Source organism: Ursus maritimus, unplaced genomic scaffold (assembly GCF_017311325.1).
Source record: "Ursus maritimus isolate PB19 unplaced genomic scaffold, ASM1731132v1 scaffold_11, whole genome shotgun sequence".
NCBI lineage: Eukaryota > Metazoa > Chordata > Mammalia > Carnivora > Ursidae > Ursus > Ursus maritimus.
Window position 1 is genome coordinate 3,777,872 of NW_024423453.1, and position 22,017 is coordinate 3,799,888.

At 39.8% G+C, this 22,017-nt stretch overlaps 1 protein-coding gene across 7 annotated transcripts in view; it reads left to right on the top strand.

Annotated features, from left to right (window-relative positions):
* Positions 1-22,017, top strand: part of SGMS2 (sphingomyelin synthase 2) — a 79,712-nt gene that overhangs the window by 36,430 nt on the left and 21,265 nt on the right. Inside the window, exon 1 of one of the 7 annotated variants that reach the window (XM_040626215.1) lies at positions 13,290-13,425. The exons of the other annotated variants lie outside the window; for them this stretch is intronic. The gene's annotated coding sequence lies outside the window, so the exon portion shown is untranslated. Of the gene's footprint in view, positions 1-13,289; positions 13,426-22,017 lie in introns of those variants that run through there. 7 annotated transcript variants of the gene reach the window in all.

Sequence of the window (22,017 nt, forward strand, 5' to 3'; positions counted from 1 at the left end):
TTAATCCTGATTCGATCTCTTAAGAGTTCGAACTTCCCTTGAATTTATTTCTTGAAGGAAAAACAGAACGTTACTGGACTGTGTTGAGAGTCTGTCGCTGCCCTTTGGGCTGGTGGGACCGCGTGCCTGGATGGTGTTCCGTGTTCTGTAGTGACTGAGCAGTGCTGGGAGATGAGGAACCTCTCTTCTCCCTGAACTCGGAGGGACAGTCTCCCTGGTTCTGTCAGGTGGGAGTGTTTCCCAAGGAAGAATCTGCTATCAAATCAACAGGAAGAAAGGGATTCGAGGAGTGGCTCTCAGGGTTATCTGAAAAGCTAACAACATTGGTTCACGTAAACTTACTTAGAAAAGTAAATAAATAAAATAATTCGGAAGCCCAGGTTAGTGCCACAATCTCAGTAACTGACACCCTTTTACTCAGCTGCTATGAGAATGTATTACCAAAATAACAGCCTGGTGACTTCAGGTAAACTTTTGGATCTCTATAAAATGTAAGGGAAAAGCTTATTTTACTCTAAAATTTCTGACTTTTCTTGAAGCCACAGTAGTGCTCAGTGAACTTGGCATTGAAGGTAGAATCCCTGTTTTACATGCAGTTTACGCCTTGAATAACATTGAGTGTAGAATGTTGATTTGGGGAAATGCTTTTAAGCTTGGCTTTGTAAAGAACCCAGAGTCTTTCTATTAATTTAGATTTTCAGTCTTTCGTCAGAAATCTTTGTTACTTGATGGAAAACTGTATTAATCATTCCTAAAAGATTACTGAACATGTAGAACTTATTTTCAAAAACAGGAGAAGCCATAAATAATGCTTCAAATGGTTCAGATAAACTTTGATGGAGTTCACTTAACTCTGTTTATTCTAAAAATTTGAGGGAGGAAATTTGTTATTTTAATGAACAAAGCTTTAATACTTGATCCTCTGCTTTTCCAGAGTTATTTGACTGTGTGTGTGTTGTGTGTGTGTGATGTCCGAGGTTAAAACTAGAATAGTCTGCTACCCAGGAAAAAAAAAGGTAAATCTAGTATTGTTGATCCATTACCAGTGAAGTCTAATCTTTTTTGATATCATAAATTGCCTGACTTTAACATTAATGATAATAGACAGTTATGCTCTTTAAATCAAGTTACACAATTTCAAGTTACTTGGGATATTTTTACTTCTCAATTTTAAGTATTTCAGAGAAGTCCTTTTTAAAACACTACTTTAAAAATAGTTTATACTCACTTGTATTACGTTATTTCTTAATTTTGGATCTGCATCCATTTAGTGGTCAATTAGTATAATAAAGCATAATACTTGATTCTTCTGTATCTTTCGGTATGGCCTCTGAGCTCACCCAATATTTTTTGTTGTTTACCTGGCATCTCATTTAACCATCACTGTTCTATGTGATGTGACCTTTCTCTTCAACCTTATGAAATTATTTTCTTGAGTTTTAATGTCTTATTTATTCTCGAACTAGACTGAGCTCAGCAGCTCTTTGTTAACCATTACTTAATTGGCTTCAGTCCTGGTGCAGAAAGGGTTCTGCGTCAGCCGCCCGCCCCCCAGAGGCTTCCTACTCCATTTAGAAAGCTGAATAGTGAATAGAACCTCATGGATGTTTCTTCCATGAATTTATTTCCCTCTTCATGTGGCATATTTTGACAAATGTGATTTCTAACTGTAAGAAACAAAGATATAAGATAAATCATGTTTTTTATCGTCCTATGCCAATGGCTAATCATTTGACACAGTCCCTTATTTGAAAATGTGAGAGAGGGAGAGGTAAGGCCAAAGGATCTGAGGACCAACGAAACTGCTTACTTCTTATCAAGTGGTGGTTTTAGATTTCCAAGATATTACCATGTAGGTTCAAGGACACGTAGGGGCGGTGGTTGCTGAATAAACTTCTGTCATTCGTGATCTTAATAAACCCCTATAGACCTGTTACCCATAAATTATCTACATCAAGCTAAATTAAAGTACCACACATTGTCATATCCTTGACAGAACCACTTTCTCACCCTACGAGCAATCTCATGGGGGTTCTGACCTCTAAGAGGAAATACCTAGAGCATGGATGGTTAGTTCATTCTTGAGCAATAATGTCACCTTACCCTCCTTCCCAATGTGAGAAACAGGATTTTTTGTTTGCCTTTTTTTAGCCGTCTTTGTTGAGATCACTAATGCATCTCTACTCTCTTTTTATAGGATGATGTATTTTTTAAATATGGCAAAGCGTCTTAGAACTAAAATAATGGGTTTGTATTAAATGAAACCAAAACCCAAGGTTCATAAATCACGTACCCAGGATTAGTCATGGCTTATTCGTGGCCGAATACAGAGACGAGGTTTCTGGTCTCTTCTGATCCACGGCCTGGGCGTGTATGTCACCGTTACGTTACTTTCTAAACTTTTAGCCACGGAACCCAGATTTCAGAGGACGTTTTGGGTAACCCGTCCAAAACAGAAAGAAAAGCAGACCTCCTTTAGTTAAGATGGGGGCCTGGAGACACGTCTGCATAGTCTCCCCGAGACTGCCCTGGAATGTACTTCTTTCTCCTCGGTACGATTCACAGCACAGATGATAGGTATGGCCCTTCCCTCGTTCCCAAGCATGTCCACAGCACAACAAACTAAACCCGGGCTGGTTCTACTTTGCTGGAGCATTTCTGTCCCCTGTGTCGGAAAGAGAATATAAATGGAAAAGTTGGGGGAGGCAGGTTGACCCAGCCTGGGAGTCACAGCCATAAAGGAAATGTCAGGTCTTCCGTGTTGACTCTGGAACATTCTCACTGTGTGTCAGGAAGCAGCAGCACAGGAGATCTGCCTAAGAGAGTCTCCTGAACTCAGAGGTTGGCTCTTCAGATGCAGTGCGGAGGAGGGGGGCGTCACATTCCCTTTAGTTTGCCCCAAGAAGGCATCGGAAGCTATGTGCTCACTTGTGGATTTTTTTTTCCTCAAAAAGTGGCAAAATGACATACTGAATAGAACCACCAAAGTATCAGATGCTGGCTCCACTACTGAGTAGCTGGGAACTTTGGGCAATTCACTTCACTTCTCTGTGCTCATTTGTAAAATATGGGTAATGACAATATCTGTCTCATAGTTGTGCTGAAGATTAAATACGATGAGTAAAGCCTTTAGAATAGCGTTTGGGCGATAGTAAGTACTATACAAATGTTAGCCACAGCTCTTATTCATAAGTCTAGGTCCTGTAAATCTAAATCATTAATGGGATACAAATTCAAAAAATTTAAAACACTTAAATATTCCAACCTAGTGTTAGCTAAAATATTAATTAATTAATTTTATTGGCAGAGAGCATCGAGCATAATAGTGGTCAATCCCAGCTAGCTTTGCAGGATCGTAATGTTGATAACGTTGTTTAAAGTATATGCTTGTAAGACTTTTCCCAAAAAAAGCTTTCTTAAAATAATATAATGCCAAAAAGATAAGATAAATAAGATTTGCTAAGGCCCTAGAGAAATGTTCACTTTTACCTAGTCATTATGCATGATCATTATTTCCCTAGGGAAGAAAAACTGCCCAAAGTGGTCAACCAACCTTTTCTAGAAAACTCTTTAACAGTCGATAATCAAATACAGTTTTCTGCTTGCACTTTGGTGAAAATCTCTGCAGAGAAAGTCTGTTTACGTAGGCAGTTATCTGCTGAAGAACAGTAGTGTCTTTGAGAAGGGCATTTTTGTTTTCAGGGGTTGGTACCACTTTCAGAATGAAGTGGAGCAGTTTTCACCTCCTGTAACAGGCAGGATTCCAGAGCCTTCTCTTCAAAGTTAGGGTCTTCTTTTTCCACTAGCACTTTGGTCCCTGTCTTTATTACACCCACATATTTGCTAAATATGTAATTCACATTTGAAAGGCTTTACGATTATTAAATAGAATGTTTAATTAAAATGTTGCAGATTTTCTTACCTTTGACAAACTTTGAACTAAAATCTGATTTGCATCTATAGGACACCATTTATTAGAGGTTTGCATAACAATTGTGCATGAATACATAGGTCAGAAGGCTTATGTGAAGGATGGTAGGCATACAGTGAAAACATTGGACACAAAGGACCCCAGGGGGAAGGTTAATTTCTAACAAGCCAGAAGTTATAAATTGGCATTTGTTTTTAAATTGGGACTTGGCGGGATGCCTCCTGGGTGGCTCAGTCGGTTAAAGTCTGCCTTCAGCTCAGGCCATGATCTAGGGGTCCTGGGGTCCAGTCCCACGTCAGGCTCCCTGCTCAGTGGGAGCCTGCGTCTCCCTCTCCCTCTGCTGCTCCCCCTACTTGTGCTCTCCACCCCCCCCCCCCCCCCCCCCCATCAAATTAATAAAATTTTAAAAACCGGGAAAAAAAATTGGGGACTTGGGGAGAGGGGAGACTAGGCTTTGTAACCTCACTGGGCCAGGAGTGCTGTCTTTGACAGTTCATTTCTGGGTCCAGGAATTGTAGCAGGAAAGGTTTCTTGGACGAAATGACATTGAAGCTCTGAGACCTGGTCCATGAGAGGCAGGTATGTAAGCAAGGGGGTAGGGGTGAGAGGAGGTTTAGGCAGCTAGAAAAAAAATACTATATGTAAAGACCTGATGAGAGGGGAATATCACATGCAGGGAACAGAAGTTAAGTAAATGTCACTAGAAGCACAGGATTTAGAGAAAGGAAAAAACTCATCTCAAAAACTGAACTTGTGAAGGAAGGCAGAGGCCAGGTTATTAAAGGTCCTTGCAAGCAATGTCAAATGTCAGAAGGAGGCAACACCCTCTGAGAGCGGTCTGGAGAAAAAAATAAGATAACTGGGGAAAGGTCACCTGACTGGTATTTATTATTATGGAAATTATGGTAATTTTGTTTAGTGGTAACAATGGCAGTAAGGTGTTTGTTGGTTTGTTTTGAGGAGAACCTTTATCTTAAAAGGGCAGACTGAAATACGTGCGGATGAGATGAAGAGATATCCGGGATTGCTTCACAAAAATCCAGGGTGGGGGGGATGATGAAAAAGATTTCCTGTGACAGTTGCTGTGGCTGGTAAGGTTTGCGACACTGTTCTCTCCACTTTCACGAGAACACGTTTGAAATGTTCTGCTGTAAGTTTGTTTTTAAAGTCAAAATAAGCAATGGGTTTGGGCCATAGAGAGCCATTTAAGGGCTTTACAGAAGCCGGTGAAGCCGGAAATGGACCGGGAACAAGCCCAGAGAGGGAGGGCGGGCTGCACCAAATAGCCAGTGGTCAGTCCTGCCCCTCCCGGCGCGGTGGCCCTTCACTCTCTCCTTGGGCGAGGTTGTTCATGACTCGGTGTCTTCTTAGCAAACCGCTCTCGGGGTATTTTCACTTTGGACTCGACTAGTACAAAATGCTACTGGTGCCTAATATTCTTAGCACTACATCGGCTTTCTTTTTATTTAAAAAATGATTTTTTTATGTATCTTTTCGGTGTGATGAGGGAACAGAAGGCAAGCTGAAGACAAAGCATGCAACCTCCCTCCCACCCTCCTGGGTGGGACATGTGTGACATTCTTCCAGGAAGTTCCCAACTGTCTTCATGTTAATGCCTTGCTAGAGAGGAAAACAACCTTAACTTGACAGCGGCAAGGCCTCCGGACCTTGTAGGTCCTCTTTAGTATATGCAAGTTCTTTGGAAACCTCCCTTTTTCCTTACGTCCCCCAACCCCATGGTATATAATCAGCCACCCCTCACAACCCGGTGCAGCAGCTCTTTCTGCCCACCGGTCCTGTCCCCGTGCTTTAATAAACCACCATTCTGCACCAAAGACGCCTCAAGATTTCCTTCTTGGTCGTTGGTTCTGGACCTCACCCCACCCAATCTCACCTATATTCCAAAACCCCATCAGGTGGATGGATTTCATCCATTTAAGGTTTGTTGTGACTATTGATACCCTGCCCTCTGGAAGGAAGGATGTTAGGGACCTGAACTAAGCTGGAGAGAGCAAGAGTTATGTAAATTGATGGAGGATTAAAATGGATAGGACCTGGAGTGATTGTCACTGAGCAGAGGAGAGCTGGAAGCTGAGATGATTAGTTAAGATTTTATTTGTCCAGTAAACCCCCCAGATGGAATCATGCTTTTTCCTTCAAATGTTCCTCATCAACCCATAATCCTTTTTGACATTCTTAAAATGTGCCTCTGAAGTATAGTTACATATTAACCAGAATGTAATTTTTGGCCTTGTTCAGTATAAACTTCGAAATTGGGCTCCTAATCTCCTAATACTGCTGCACATTATGCTACCGGAGATGTTAGAAGCCTCCCCCCCCCAAAAAAAAGGCCAAAGTGGGGGGAAAAAACCAACCACTTCTTTTCTAGCCTGTTACTTTGTTTCAATTTTTAAAATACAGGTTTTAAATAGCATAAGTATATTTTTAAAAAATAATTTCAGGTAATTATTTATAGTCAAATACTTTTATTTATGTAGGGTCACCAATGAAAATTAGATTCAATGGAAATAAGATTAAGTATGGAATTACATCTTTCAGCTTCCTGATGCTAATTGAACATTGAGTTTATAGTGTTTCCTGGCTACCTCGTGGTATCATGTTCAGGTTTAGAGACAGTGCTTTTAATCATCCTGTGTTTTCGAAATCTGCTTCACTCTGTAGAAAATAATTCTGACCATAGTTTACTCCCAAGGATAGACCAGTGCTAAACTGAATAGGAAAACTACCTCACTGATTTTCTATTTACTACTGATTTGTAGAGCTTGGCATTTTTATTTTTTAGAAATATTTAAATTCCAGTTAATTAACATACAGTGTAATATTAGTTTCAGGTGTACAGTATAGTGATTCAGCACTTCCATACATCACCCAGTAGAGTTGGCATTTTTAAAGGCCATTTAAAACAAAGAAACAATTTTACTTTTTAAAAACTTCCCTCAGTTTTCATTTGTTTATCTAGACTTTTAAAATATATTTTAATATATGTCTATATCTATATATGTCTTCAGTCTTTCCCCTCTCCCCCATTCTATGTTCATTATTTGAATCTTCTTTTCACTTTACTTCTATCTGGTGTATGGTTTTACCAAACTTCAGATGTTATTTCAGGCTCTAATCTAATTTATAAAAGTTGTTTTTATTGCTCTTTGGTCTTTTTTAAGTCACTTCTGGCTGGAAAGATTGGGGGGAGTTACTTAACCAAAAAATCCCGTGAGAATAGGAGCCAGCCTTCTCTTCTGCTACCTTCCTTTGCACTTCGAGCCAAATTCTGCACAAAACGGAAGGCCAGAAATAATTCTGTCTTCTGTGTTGGCCATCCACGTGTTTGCCTTACCTTCCAGGCTTTCAACAGTGAGTGTAGCAGTTACGACATATTTAACCCTTGAGGATTGCTTATCTTGAGTTTGGTCACTCTGTGTCATTAACCTTAGGGTACAGTTTTTTGAAATTTTCTATATCCATTCTATCCTACCTGTTAGGATTCAATGATAAAATTTCTGCATTGTAAGTCCATTTGAATTCTGAATCCTCATTAGGTATTTGCTATCTTCAACCTTTCTGTTCCCACATAATGCCTTTGTTTTTATTCTTCCTGTGATTATAAAATTGCATCTTTAAACTTTCCTTAAAAGTCTCATGTGGGTTAAACATTTCTTAGAAGACAGCACTGGGGTGAGCAATTAAAAGTCCACTAAGATGAATATAATTGGAATATTAAACACATATTAAAAATGGAGAAGAACTCAAAGGCAAAAATCCATAATTGAGTAATTATTGGAGCATTTCCAGTGGGATCCCTTTTTAAAAGTTTTAAGAAGTTATATTGGTACAGGTTTCTAGAGGCTATTTGGGTGAATTGGGTCTCAGCAGGTTGGAACATAGATGTTCTTGATAAACCTTTGACTTGATGATACACTGTTTTTTTTGGGGGGGGGGTTGTGTTTTTTTTTTTTTTTTCTGATGAAGAGTGTTCTTGTAAAATGTTTACATGGACTGTTACCTCATCAGCCCAAAGATCTAGTTTGAATATCCCTCCTTTTACTTTCTTGCCCCATCCTGTTTTATTTTTTTTCATAATAATTGTAATCTTTTTATTGTTGCTGTACATAGCAGAATGGAAGCTCTGTGAGGGAAGTGATTTTTTTTTTTTAAACTGTGGTATTCCTACAGTGTTTCCTAGAATAAACACTAAATACCCTTGAACGAGTAATTATCTTTGTCTTTTTAGGCAGTAAAATCAAAACATGCTGCTTATTTTTTCAATACAAAACGTAAAATGTTCCATGTAATATCACCTTTCCAGTAACCGTGTAATTTATTTACATACACAGCTCAGTTTTTCCCCCACAGTAAAGAATCGTGCTGTATATGTACGCCACTTTGCAACTTACTTTCTTCACCTAACATGGTGTGATGGTATGATAGTATTTTATTGTACAAATAAAACATCTTTACAATGTAACTAGTCCCATCTTGATGGACATTGTGGTTTCAGTCTTACAGGTCCAGAATCACCTATCTATATTTTCAAAAAATAAAGGTCCAAAAACTAAAGGCCCTCCCCTTCTGTCTGTCCCTCCTCCCCTTCTCCAATTTCCCCTACCTCCTCCTCCCCTCAATAACCCTTGGTGTCTGAATACTTCTTGCACTCACCAAAAGCTCTTTATTGCTTTATTTACCCAGCGTGGTGTGAATATTTTCACATGTCTGATTTAGATGTACCAATGTTTGAGCATCTGGTGTTTCCCAGATCCAGCAAGGGGGTAGTGGAGAGCGGTGGGACCTAATATACGCTGTACCTACATGCAGTTGTTTTGAAAGTCGAAGCTCTGAATTTTAAAATGCATCTGTTGCCCCAAAATTCTGATGAGTAGATTGGGAAAACAATCTTTTCATGCTTATGCAGATATCTTTAGATAAATTCCTAGAAGTGATTCCAAAGTGTGTAATATATAGCTTTTGGAATTAAGGAAAAAAGCACTAATATAAATTTTTTAAAAAAGAAGATATGGAATTAGAAATTTGTAGTACTTGGGATTGTTAATAATATTTATGAATTTTTGCAAACTGGCTAAAGTGGATGTTCCCAATCATTCTTTCAATTTTTATTTTTTTAAATTTTTTTTAAGATTTATCTATTTATTTTAGTGGGGTAGCGGAGGGTCCGAGGGAGAGGGAGAGAGAAACCCAAGCAGACTCTGCACTGAGCATGGAGCCCTTCCCGGGCTCAACCTCACAACCCTGAGATCAGATCTGAGCCAAAACCAACTTAATCGACTGCGTCAACCAGGTGCCCCCATTCTTTTAATTTTTACAAATAACTTTTTTATGTGGAATAGGGACTGTTTTGAAAACCATAATTTATTTAACTGATCATCGGGCAATTTCAGGTTATTTCTGAAGTTTTATTGTCACAGAGAACAGAGGACAAAACCTATGAACTAAGTACAATAAAGCAAAAATCCACCAAATATCAGGGAAAAAGGTTTTTAAAATGCTTAAGTACACAAGCTTATAAAACATCCACTGTGCTCGAAAATGACCAATATTTGAAAAGAGGGCTTGAGGATTTTGCATTTTTGACTGAAATGTCTCGTCTATCAAATCCAGTTTGGCTTGGATTTTCTGCTGCTTGGCCCCTGACCCCTGGCTTTATTCAGGGGAAACAATACTGAATAAGTGACTGGTTTTGTTTTGTGAACTATTGAGTGGCATCCATTATATGGAAATTTATAAAGCAGCCCTCACCCCTTTATTGCAAATAAACCCTGCAGAATTAAGTCTCTTTTTGCAAGTTGACGCTAAGGCTAATTTAATTGTATGTGTGTTTCCAGTTAGGGCTGTAACACTTCAAATAGCTGTTAGTTTACCAGGCTGTGCCCAGCAGCAGCAACAATGCAGATGGGTCTAAAAATGCAACATTGTAGACTTGTATTTTTTTATTGCACTTAATTGAGGCTGAGGGAATACAGGAAATAAAGAAATTTCAGTTGATAAGTACTTCCCTAAAAGCCACAGAAACAACTATGCATGGTTTTGGATACTTTTAACTATAAAATAATACATTTATAATGAAAACATTTTTAAACGTGGACTGTACACAAATGTAGGAAGGAAAAAAATTCATACTCCTACCACTTGCAGCCATTCTTAATATTTTAGTGTGCTTGTGCTCAGACCCTTCTGTACATGCATTTTTTGCATACTTGAAATTGTACAACACAAAATACCTTTTTAAAAACTAGCACATTCTCCCTTTTAACTCTGTCAATACTATTATAGTTAAAAATACCATCAGCATTTTCTTGATTAGAAGAATGATTAATGTGGAAAATTAGAAAATACAGCGTGGAGTAAGGACAAAATTAAAATCATCTTAAGCGCATCAAGAAGCAGTATTAATATTTGGTATATTTTCTTAAGATTTTCTTTTCTGTATGTAATATACACCTTTACGTTGCTGAAATCATACTGCATTCCTCATCGTTAAAATCATAAACATAATCTTCATAGAACTGTTTGAAAATACTTTTTCAAAGATGTGGTTGAATACTTTTATCGCAGAAAATTTGGAGAAAAATTAGGAAGTACAGAAGAAAATAAAAATAATTAACAAATCTCACCACCAGTATTAACAGCTGATATTCTTTTAGTGTATTTATTAACTGATTTTTAAAAATTCACACATTTACATTTTTATGAAAATAATATGGTGCTCTTTTTTTTAAGATTTTTTTATCTTAGGAAGAGAAAGAGTGCGGGGGCGGGGGCAGAGGGAGCGCATCCCAAGCAGACCTGTTGAGCACAGAGCCTGACTTGGGGTTCCATCTCAGGACCCCAAGATCATGACCTGAGCCAAACCAAGAGTTGGAGGCTTAACCAACTGAGCCAGCCAGGCACCCTAGGTGCTGTTTTTTAAACAATAAATTGAATGTATTTCATGGATGCTTCAAAATGTCTACTGCAGATATTTAGATGTATTTAATGTACTATATATGTTTTAATGTACTTCACAGATGCTTCTAAATGTCTCCACTAGACATTTAGATTGTTGTTTCACTGAATATATTTTTGGATACTGTTTTTTTTTCTGTATTCTATAAGACATGTTCTAAAATAAATTCTCAGTAGTAGAGTTACTATGTCAAAAGGTATAAGCATTCGTAGAGTTCTTGACATGTTTAAAAAGAGACAATTTCAAAAGCATTATACCAGTTTCTGATCCTACCAGCAACTCATTGCAGGTTTTTTGTTTTTTGTTTTGTTTTGAGAGAGAGAGCATGTGAGAGGTGGGGGGAGAGGGGTGGTGGTGGCTCGAGGGAGAGGGAGAGAGAATCCAAGTAGGCTCCATGCTCTGCTCAGTGCAGAGCCCCACAGGGACTCAATCCCAGGACCCTGAGATCATGACCTGAGGCCAAAGTCAAGACTTGGACGCCTAGCTGACTGAGCCACCCAGGCACCCCTCATTGTAGTTTTTATGCTCCTTTTCAATTACAGCTTAAATTATAATTTAATGGATTTTGTTTCAAGGTCACTTTCTAGTGTCCTTATCCAGGGATGAAATAGGGTAGAAGTTGGTGTGTTTACCTGTCAATGAGGCATTCTGTAGGAAGTTGTTGTTATTAGTAATTGGGAGATATTTAGTCACAGGAACTCTTTTGCCTAGGATATGTCAGAGGAGGTGTGGGGGAAATCAGCTCCAAATAGAAAGTAAGGAAATGAGTTCTGGCCATGAGACGGGCCCTGGCCACTTCATCCCTTCCTTGTGTTTCCTTTCCTGCCCATTTTCCACTTGCCCTGTGGATAGCCCAGCAAAAGTGATTCTCTGTTCCCAAAGTGTCTCTTTCCATGCTCTCCCAATTACATTTGAGGGTGGATTTTCTCGGTGAGGGTCCTGCAATTACCTGGCTTTAACATAAAGAATGTAAGCATGAAAAGCTGACTTCATGTACAAAGACAGCGGAGAAACAAGGCGCCATGTGGAAGCCTGGGTTAAAGAATCATAATTATATTTTATATATTCTTTATATGGAAGTTGTGTATATTTATGTGATAATTATATATTTGTTTATATATAGTAGTTTCAATATCTGACCTTTTTCACATGCTAAGTTTCATTGTGGTTATGTTTCTATTGCTATGGTAGAAATGTTCCAGCATAGGTAATCCCCAGACTTCCAGCACTGTGCTGCTGGGTCACCGTGCCTACCCCCAGTGCGTACCAGTCTGGTTTCCCATCCAAATACTCTCAGGGCTCTCCTGCTTTTGATAACAAGGATCAGTGCTCCCCTTCCAGTGCCTCTCTGCACTCCCCAAGTTATAAACTGCCCTTACACAGAACAAAGTTTAGTTTGGGCCCCTAAGAGCCATTTAAATGCAGCCCTGATGTCCTTACTTTTCCATATATATTTTTTTTCTCTTTTAAGGCTCCATTGTAAAAACTCTTACTCTTTTACTTTTTTCTTTTTTTAAGATGTCTGTTGGCAGTCATTTTGAGAATTCAGATACTTAGCCACTAACATTTACTAAGACAATATTTAAATATAATGGTGTATAAACCAAATTTCCTTATTTCCTCCAAGTGAAGGAGTTTCAATATGCCAACTTTGTTAATAATTATGGAAATGCACACTTTGGGACAGTTTCTTTTTAATTCATTAGGAAAAGTGAAAATTCAATAGGTAAATATTTTATAGCTATATTTCAGATACCACTATAACACTGACATTGTTGCATTCCTTGAAATTGTTAAAATGGCATTGTTAGACTCAGAAATTTAATCTTTTAAATTACTTTTTTGCTGCCTCCCCCACCCACCCCAATGTGTGCTAATCCTTGTGTTAGATTGGGTTTGGAAATCTGGGTCCCTCTTCAAAGACCCAAAATTAGGAAACATAAATCATTATTAGGTTTTTTGCAGAAACAAAATCCTAGATTAGAAGCATTGGTCAAATAAGTGCTTTTGAGAAACAAATAATGTATTTAAGTACAACATAGCAGCTTAAATTCTGAGAGAAGCTAGAGCCAAATATAGTGACCTTAATGGCTTTGGAGAAAGTATTGCTTTTTATAGCCTCATACCATTTGAAAGCAGTGGCTTGTTCGGCCGGTCATGCAAAAGAACATTTTTGTGGTTAGCATAAGAAAATGAGAAATGTAGGCTTCATACAGACCTTTCTGGGTCTTCCATAGTCTCGTTCCTTTCCTGTTTTTTCCTTGTCTTACAGTGAAAACTGTGCTCTGCCTTGAGGAACCCAGGTGGGCCAGAGCACAGGACTTCAAAACACAAAGACAGACCTCACCGTCATGCTCCCCGTGCACCTTTGCCCTCTACGGAGGCCTGTATAACACCACACCCAAATCGCAACAAGCAGATGGGGCAAACCTGCTGAAGGTGCAGATTCTAGAAGCTTCCTTCTCAAGTTTCCAGTGGTTAATTCTTGCTACAAGGAAGTGCCCCCCAAATCTCTCAGGTTGTGTGTATTAAGCTATTTCTTGAACTTGTTTGTTGGCACAGCACTAAGCAGAAATACAGTAACCATTGTATTTTAAATACCTATCAAAACTAGACTTTAGACCTCTTCAAGGAAATGGAATTGGAGTGTATCTGGGTGTCATTTCTACAGCAGCGCTGGGGGTTGAGGAGGCTTCCTGTCCCTCGGCAGCTGCCCTCTGCCGTAACCACAGCACGTCCTAACTGTAAGCCTGATTAAATGCTTCTCCGGAAGCCTCACCTTGGCCCCCCCTCCACAGCAAGATCTATTAGCTCCCTTCTGGCGTTCTTGCTTGCAGGTGATTTCACTCAGATCTCAAAGCGATAATATTCTAGTAACAGCAAGCGAAGTTTCAAGATGCTGTTTTTAAATACACATTTAAATAGGCTATGAAATTGTATTAAATATCCCCACAGTTTGGTCACTGTGTGTTAGAGGGAGAAATCAATAGGTGTATTTCTTTTTCTTTTCTTTTCTTTTTTTTTTTTTTTTAAAGCTTTTATTTATTTATTAGCGAGAGAGCTCACAGAGGGAGAGGGAGAAGCAGACCTGCCCTGGGCAGGGAGCCTGATGCAGGAATCCATCCCCGGACCCTGAGATCATGACCTGAGCCAAAGGCAGATGTTTAACTGACTGAGCCACCCAGGGGCTTCAATAGGTGTATTTCAAAGTATTCTGAAGGACATTGGAATAAAGGAGATTTATTAGAGAATTATAAAATCATTTTTAAGGAACTATTCTTTTTTTCCTTCTCATTTTTTATCATCGGTTTTCCAGTAATGAGATGTGCTTCCAGATCTAAAAACATTTTTGTTTTTGTGATGAGGAAATACACTGTTGGGGCGCCTGGGTGGCACAGCTGTTAAGCGTCTTCCTTCGGCTCAGGGCGTGATCCCGGCGTTATGGGATCGAGCCCCACATCAGGCTCCTCTGCTATGAGCCGGCTTCTTCCTCTCCCACTCCCCCTGCTTGTGTTCCCTCTCTCGCTGGCTATCTCTCTCTCTGTCGAATAAATAAATAAAAATCTTTAAAAAGAAAAAAAGGAAATACACTGTTGACTTGACTGTGATCTGTTTACTTAATTAGAAGGAGGTCTTCTAATATCATTTAGAATATGTTGTGTGGTTTGGAGAGAGTATGTGAAACCGTTTCACCCAGCTTCTGCTTTTCTTTTAGACCTGCCACTTGTTCTTAGGAGAAAATATAAGCTCCAATATCAGACTTAAATTATTTTTAAAATATTACATGGAGTTTTTGAGGTTTCCAGAAAAGTCCTCATTTCAACAGGTAATCTGCGTCCTAGTCGAGTACTAAGTATTAAAACCCAGGGGAGTCGGTTTCTAGGTATATAGATCTTTGAGGTAGATGAGGAAGAACAGCAATGTGGAAGCAGGTAATTATCGCTCCTGTTTAGTTAGGCTATAGTTCAGCCTTGCTGATAGAGCCCCCCAGGTGTTAAGAGTAAACAGTGCTGGCTGCTTTGTTTGACCATTAAACAGGGAGCAGGTAGTGCCAGTAGTGGGGGGGAGGGCAGCAGGAGTGACTCGAGTGACCAAACATCTCTCCTAATCATGACATAATTACAGTGCAGATGACCAAGAGCACACGTCCGTCCGTTTAAACGAGAGCGGCCTTCTTTTGCTCACGTGCTGGAGAGGATAAGCATTTTTGACACAAAGGCAAGACTTCAGCGCAGTTTATTCTCTGAGGCCATGGGTATATCCTACTTCACTGGCAGTGAATTCAGAAAAGATGAGTGGGAAGTAGAAAATTCTAGCCTACTTTACCAAACACTGAAAACACCAGATAAAGGAGGAAGACAAGACCAAGGGAGTCCCTCTATCCCCACCCTCTGGAAACTCCCAAAGCTTTCCTAGATGTATCCAGAATGGAGGTGGGGAGGGGGATTTAGGGCAAGCACAAGCCAGCCTTCAGGCAAAGGGCTTGATGTGTCCCCAACTCTACCCCCGAACTCTAGAATGTCTGATTTAGAGTGTATCTAAAGGAAGTTAAAGAGGTGTTTTAAATATTCCCGAGTCTGTGACCTTGTTTTATAGCCCTCCTCTATCTGCAGTTTCCTAGTCAGTCTGTCTGTGTACCTATCTGGTGTGTCTCTCCAACCTGTCTACACCCTCATTCACTTATTCATTTATTCGCTCAAATATGCCACATTGCACTGTGGATTGTCACCTCGTCTTTCCCTGTGACTACAGCTGAGTCCTCTCCTCCTCTTGGAGAACCTCAGTCCCCAGTCCCAGGGTGGCGGTTTTGTCTTTCCAAAATACCCTGGAATCAGATCAGATCATCGGAATTCTGCAGCCATTGCAATAAAAAGAAGAGCAGCTTAGGGCGCCTGGGTGTCTCAGATGGTTATTGACTCTTGGTTTCAGCTCAGGTCATGATCTCGGGGTCCCCTGCATCAGGTCTACACTCAGTGCCGAATCTGTTGAGATTCTCTCTGCCCCTCCCCCAGTGCTTGCTAATAGTCTCTCTCCCTCTCTCTCATAAGTAAATCCTAAAAAACAAACAAACAAAAAATAGCAGTTAGGAAATAGAAGTCAGATTTTAAAACATCCTGTGAAACGTTGTGCAAGTCAAATCTTAGGGAAGGTACTTTATTGTATCAAACTTAAGTCAGAAACAATTAATACAGGCTGAGTACTAGTCCCCCTCTCATGCTTCACGATGGCCTGGAGATTATCCCTTCTTGTGAAATACTCCCAGTCCCACGATTTTATTGTTTTCCCATTTACACAGCTAATATTTGCTCTGTGTAAATAAGTATTCCTTTCAACAAGTATGAAATTGTCTACCTCACCAGTTAAAGTGACTTTTTTTTTTTTTTTTTGGTGAGAAAGAAACAGACCATCTTGTGTTTTCTTTGAATACAACTCAGTAAATTTTGATTAATTATGTTAGAGAAAATCTTTTTTTTTTTTTTTTTTTGGTCACTTCCTATTATTTAGTTACAAGGGTTTTTTTGGAGCATAGTTTACACAAATTTTCTTAAGCGGTTTGATTTTCGTTGGTTGGTTCTTGATTTTTCGTCTGTAGAAAACTTAGAAATGTGTATTGCAGAATCACTGCTGGAGAAGTGTTTAACTGATGAGTACTATACTTGACAGGGATACGTGAGCCTGGAATACAGTAACAGAGTGTGGACTAGCCCTTGGTTTTCTGGTACCTTAAAAACAACTTATCTCGAGGCTGTAATTTTTTTTTTTTAAGAAGGTTAATGGGGTTATTACTCACATAGTATAAAATTCATGTAAGGACACAATTAAATGATTTTTAGTAGATTTACCGAATTGTGCAACCATCATCCCTGTCTAATTTAGGACCTTTCCATCCCCCCAAAAGAAACTTCCAGCCCATTTGTAGTCACTCTGCATTCTCACCAGCAGCCCCAGGCCACCACTGCTGTAGGCTGAATCTTTCTCTTATAACAACTAGATATGGAACTAATGTCCAACGTTCCTTATTAATAAGGGATAGTAAATCACTACCAGAAATCAAAACATCTGTCCTCTACCCAAGCATTCCTCTCCCAAAATGCAGAAGTTCAGTTTTATCTTTTAAGTTCAAAAAATTCTTTTTCAGATCTATTTCCAGAGTGTTGTCACCCTACAAAGCCTGCCCATTTCCCTAGTTTTAAGTCTGTCACCATACCTATACAGATGTGGCACCTTGTGGCAGTATGAAAACTTACTAGAAAGGTCTGACAAGGACTCATGTTACTTTTGTTGGGAAAGTATTTCACAAAAATACATGATATTTTATTAGTAAGCTATAGATTCTTTTCGGTTTTCAAGAACTCGTTAGTAAAATACTTAGCAAATCTTGTGAGTGCTTGAAATAGAAGCCCATGATTGATAATGATACCCTTGTTTACTGCAAGCACATTAGTACTTACTTATTTTAGGTGAGGAATTTTATAAGCAAGCTAAGGTCTAAGATTTTTTTTTTTTAAAGATTTTATTTACTTACTTGACAGAGAGAAAGACAGCCAGTGAGAGAGGGAACACAAGCAGGGGGAGTGGGAGAGGAAGAAGCAGGCTCATAGCAGAGGAGCCTGATGTGGGGCTCGATCCCATAACGCCGGGATCACGCCCTGAGCCGAAGGCAGATGCTTAACGACTGAGCCAACCAGGCGCCCCAGCTCTAAGATTGTTAATTAAGAAAAGCTAAGATGTCTTGGTCTCTGAAAAAACTTTATGGGCATGCAGTATCTTAGCTAAAATGGATCTTGTTAATATAAAGTGATATAAACTTAAATGGTAGTTTATTAGTAACAATAACTATAGTTAAACAGTAGATATGAGTAATGGGAAATACTTAATTGGTGACTTTCCCCTTCTCCTCCTCCCACAAGAGGGGTAAATTATATATTAAATTTGTTTCTAAGTGTATACAAATTTTTGCAAAATTAGAAAGATTTAAAAATGCCTCTGATGTTATCTAGGGGATTTTCCTATGTATTTACATATCTCTTCTTAAAAAAGAAAGCTCATATATGATTGTCATTTGTTTATTTGCTGACTATATTTTTGACCTCTTACATGTAATGGCACTGGAGGTGGTGGTGTGCCAGTAAGAACAGGGGCTCCTGGGGCACCTGGGTGGCTCAGCTGGTTAAGGTCTGACTCTTGACGTCGGCTCAGGTTGTGATGTCAGGGTCGTGAGATCAACCCCAGGTCGGGCTCCGCACTCAGTGCAGCGTCTATTCTAGATTCTCCCTCTCCCTCTTCCCTTCCCCACCAGCACCCCATCTCTCTAACTAACTAACTAACTAACTAAATAAATAAATAAATAAATATTTTAAAAAGAGGAATAGAATAGGGGCTCCTGAGGTCAGATTGCTTGTTCCAGTCTAGGCTCTGCTCCTTCTACCTGTCTGATCTCAAGCATCTCACTTCATCTCAATTTCTTTAAAATACTTCCTAGGGTTATAATGAGGATTAATTAGATAAGTAGTATTTTCTGAGAACTACATGTGACTGTTTTATTCTACAACTTGACTTTTCAATGGCTTTATGGTGACAACTAAGTGTTTTTAAGTCTGGCAAAGCTTTTATGTCTGTGAAGAAACTTACCAGGTGTTGGTTTCCATTGATTTTCAATTCAATAACATTGTTTCAAGACCTAGTTTTTCCTAAGCTTTTGAGCTCCATGTATAAATTTCTTTTATTCATAATTCCAACTTGCAATGTTAAACACATTTTCTTTCGTCAGTGTCTAACTTCTTTTTTCACCAGATGACCTCTTTTTAAACATTAAAATCCATATATAAGCTTAGATAAATTTCCTTAATTTTTAAGCTATATTTACATATGTAATATGTCTTCTTAACCACTTGCAAATGCACAATGACGCTGGCACAAAACTCTAGCAAGTAAAGCACTTCTGAGCCCTTTGACTGGAGCTCGTGTCTACACTCGGTCTCTGGTCCAGGCTGCCGTCAGTGAGCATTGGGTCAGGACAGCCGAGGAGTTTCACACTGTACCTTTTCTGACAGCCTGAGTATCTCTCACATGGCCCCTTTCCCACTTTTTAAAAACCATAACCTCTGATGTGAATTATTGAGATTCCTCATCTCCTATTCAGATCTAAGTTTGTATTTAATTGGATAATGCATCCTTCTTATGTAGTATTTATGTACTTGTCTCATACGTTTATAGTTACTATATCAAAACATAGTATTTTATGTTATGATAACTATAATTCATTTAACTAATCCCCTGTTGGATGTTAGATTATTTTCAATTTTCTCTTATAAATGACTGTTGAAAACATACTCGTAGGAATATTTTGTGTACCTTCTTATTTCCTTTGGATATGCTCAAAATAGAATAACTGGGTGCCATTACCCCATTATTACTTAAGGTAATGTAGCCTAATGCCTACACTGTGAATCTTGGAATCATTTTGTCAAATTAACAGGTAAAATGCTATTGAGATTATTAAGGGGAAATGACTAACATATGTATGAATATGGTAATATCAAACCCTTTATGAAACAGAGGCGATAGAAATAAAACAAACTAATAATGTGTTTTCTTGTAATTTGACAAAAAAGATTCTAAAGTTCATTTAGGGATGGAAAGAAGAGTAGATATTGGCACACATATGATATGCTATTGGCATTGAAGAATGTGGCTCTATATAGGTACTTCTATTCCCTTTATTGAATACTTTCTACCCCCAAAACCAAGTGGATATTGGTCTGTATCAAATGCCTTTTTTGACTTCACTCAAGATAATCATGGGGCGCCTGGGTGGCACAGCGGTTAAGCCTCTGCCTTTGGCTCAGGGCGTGATCCCGGCATTATGGGATCGAGCCCCACATCAAGCTCTTCCACTATGAGCCTGCTTCTTTCTCTCCCACTCTCCCTGCTTGTGTTCCCTCTCTCGCTGGCTGTCTGTATCTCTGTCGAATAAATAAATAAAATCTTAAAAAAAAAAAAAGATAATCATATCTTTTCTATTTACATATGTTTATATTTTATTACAGCCCTTTCCTAATTGGAAACCTTCCTTGCATTTCTGGAGTACATGGTCCTTCGTCCCCCCAAAAACCTAACAATATCAGTGTACTAACAGTGTCGGAGTTTTTGCACTTGCCTTCAAAGGAAGATTAGTCTATAGAGGTCTTTAACTTTTAAAATATTCTCTAGATTAGCTTCTGGTATTTTGCAATGCAAGAGGACTTGGAAAGCTTTTCATCTGCCTCGTGCTCTGGCATTAGTACCCTAAACAAATGAACTAATGGGATTGCCATTCATCGAGAGAAACTACTGTGGCTTTTGTCACTTTCCCAGATACTTACTGGTAGGAAAGGATCACCATAGGGATGAATATGTTGTCGTCATCATCTTGATGACAATCATCGTGCCCAAGATTGGTAGACACAGGATAAATGGGCTTTGTATATTCAGTCTCCTTAATGAAATCCCAAGGAAAATATCAATCCTGCTACTAATGACGATAAATGGCTTTGCACTCACAAAGTGCTCTTGCTCCCCGGAGCACAACGCTCTTCATGATTAATTATTTCAGTCATCCTCACAGTTGTCCCATGAGGTGGGTGGCTGAGTGCTTCCTCTTAGGGAGAAAAAAAAAAAAAAAACCAAACAGGTAACTAATTGGATTTTCTTCTGTTCTAGATTCTATGTTCTAGAACTGGATAGCTACCTTATAAAGACTGCCAGTATGTCCACCAGTGGACCTGGGCTTCAAAAATCACAGGCTTCTTTCACATACGAACACCAGGCGAGGAGCAGATGTAGAGTAGTAAAGTTGGAGGGAATTTTGATGAGTTTGGTAAGATGCTGTGCGTGGGTTAGCCTACACTTGGTGAAGACAGTCAATGGCCGGCTTAGTGTTTTAGCATCTATGTTAGAAGTGGTGATCCATGGTGTCAAAGGTTTGTTTTCGCGAATATCTTACTGAGGCATCTCTTCGCTATACTTACCCTTCCCACAACATTGTGCTAGGGTACTACAAAGAGTTCTGTCAATCCTGGTTTGTGAGAGGGGCCCTGGTCCCTTCTCATCCTGCTCTCGTGTATTAGTGTCTGTGGCTTTTCACAGAGACCAGAGAAAAGTATGATGTCCACTTCTCAGCGATACCTCTTAGCCCGTCTCCATCCTCCAGTGACCCTCCATTTCTCTCCAGGTCAACTCTCCTCATGCTTTCACTTCCCCAGAAAAGGACAGTGCCTCTCTGTAGACACATCTTGTCAGGAGAACAGGGATACAACTAAAACTATGTTTTGTTTTGTTTTGCTAAAAGATTTATTTGGGGGTGGGGGAATGAGTAGGAAGGGCAGAGGGAGGGAGAGCGAGAGAATTGCAAGCGAACTCCACAGTGAGTGCAGAGCCTGACTCGGGGCTCGATCTCAGGACCCAGAGATCATGACGGGAGCTCACGACCTGAGCCGAAATCAAGAGTCGGACACTTCACCAGCTGTGCCACCCAGACGCCCAGAAAACTCCATTTTTATCTAGTGATCAGTCCCCAGTAGTTTTTTGTGCCTTGAGTTCTGTGTCTTCAGTTAGGCTGCAGGCTCTTCGGGGGTGCTCAGGTCAGCGGGGTTTCTGTGAGCTCCTTTTGGTCCGCCCGGAGCTCCCGCGCTGGGCTGTTCGGGCGGGTCCACACCCGTGGGCGCTCTGTGGTCCGTGCTGTCCGCAGACCCTGCCTGGACTGACTGTGCCGTTTTAGCTTTTCCCCTTTTGCTTTCGTTCAATAAAGGCTTACTTTTCCCCTCTTTCTTTCATTTTAAATAAAGGCTTGCTTTGAATTTCCCCTCCCTGTGTTTTCCTGACGTTCCTGGGAAAGGGCGGCCTTGACCGAGTGGAGAAGTCCGCTCAAGCTGTGCAGTGTACTCAGGGCGGGGGCTAATTACGAGGGTCGACGCTTCTTCAGGTGGCTGCGCTCTGCAACGCGCGGAAAGACTGCTGTCCCAAATTGAGAACAGCTGGCGCCTGTTGCCCCGAGTATAAAGGGTTGGTGCAGCCGCCCTGTGGCAGGAAGCCGTGGCTCTGTGCAGCCGGCCGCCGAAGCCCTCTCCTC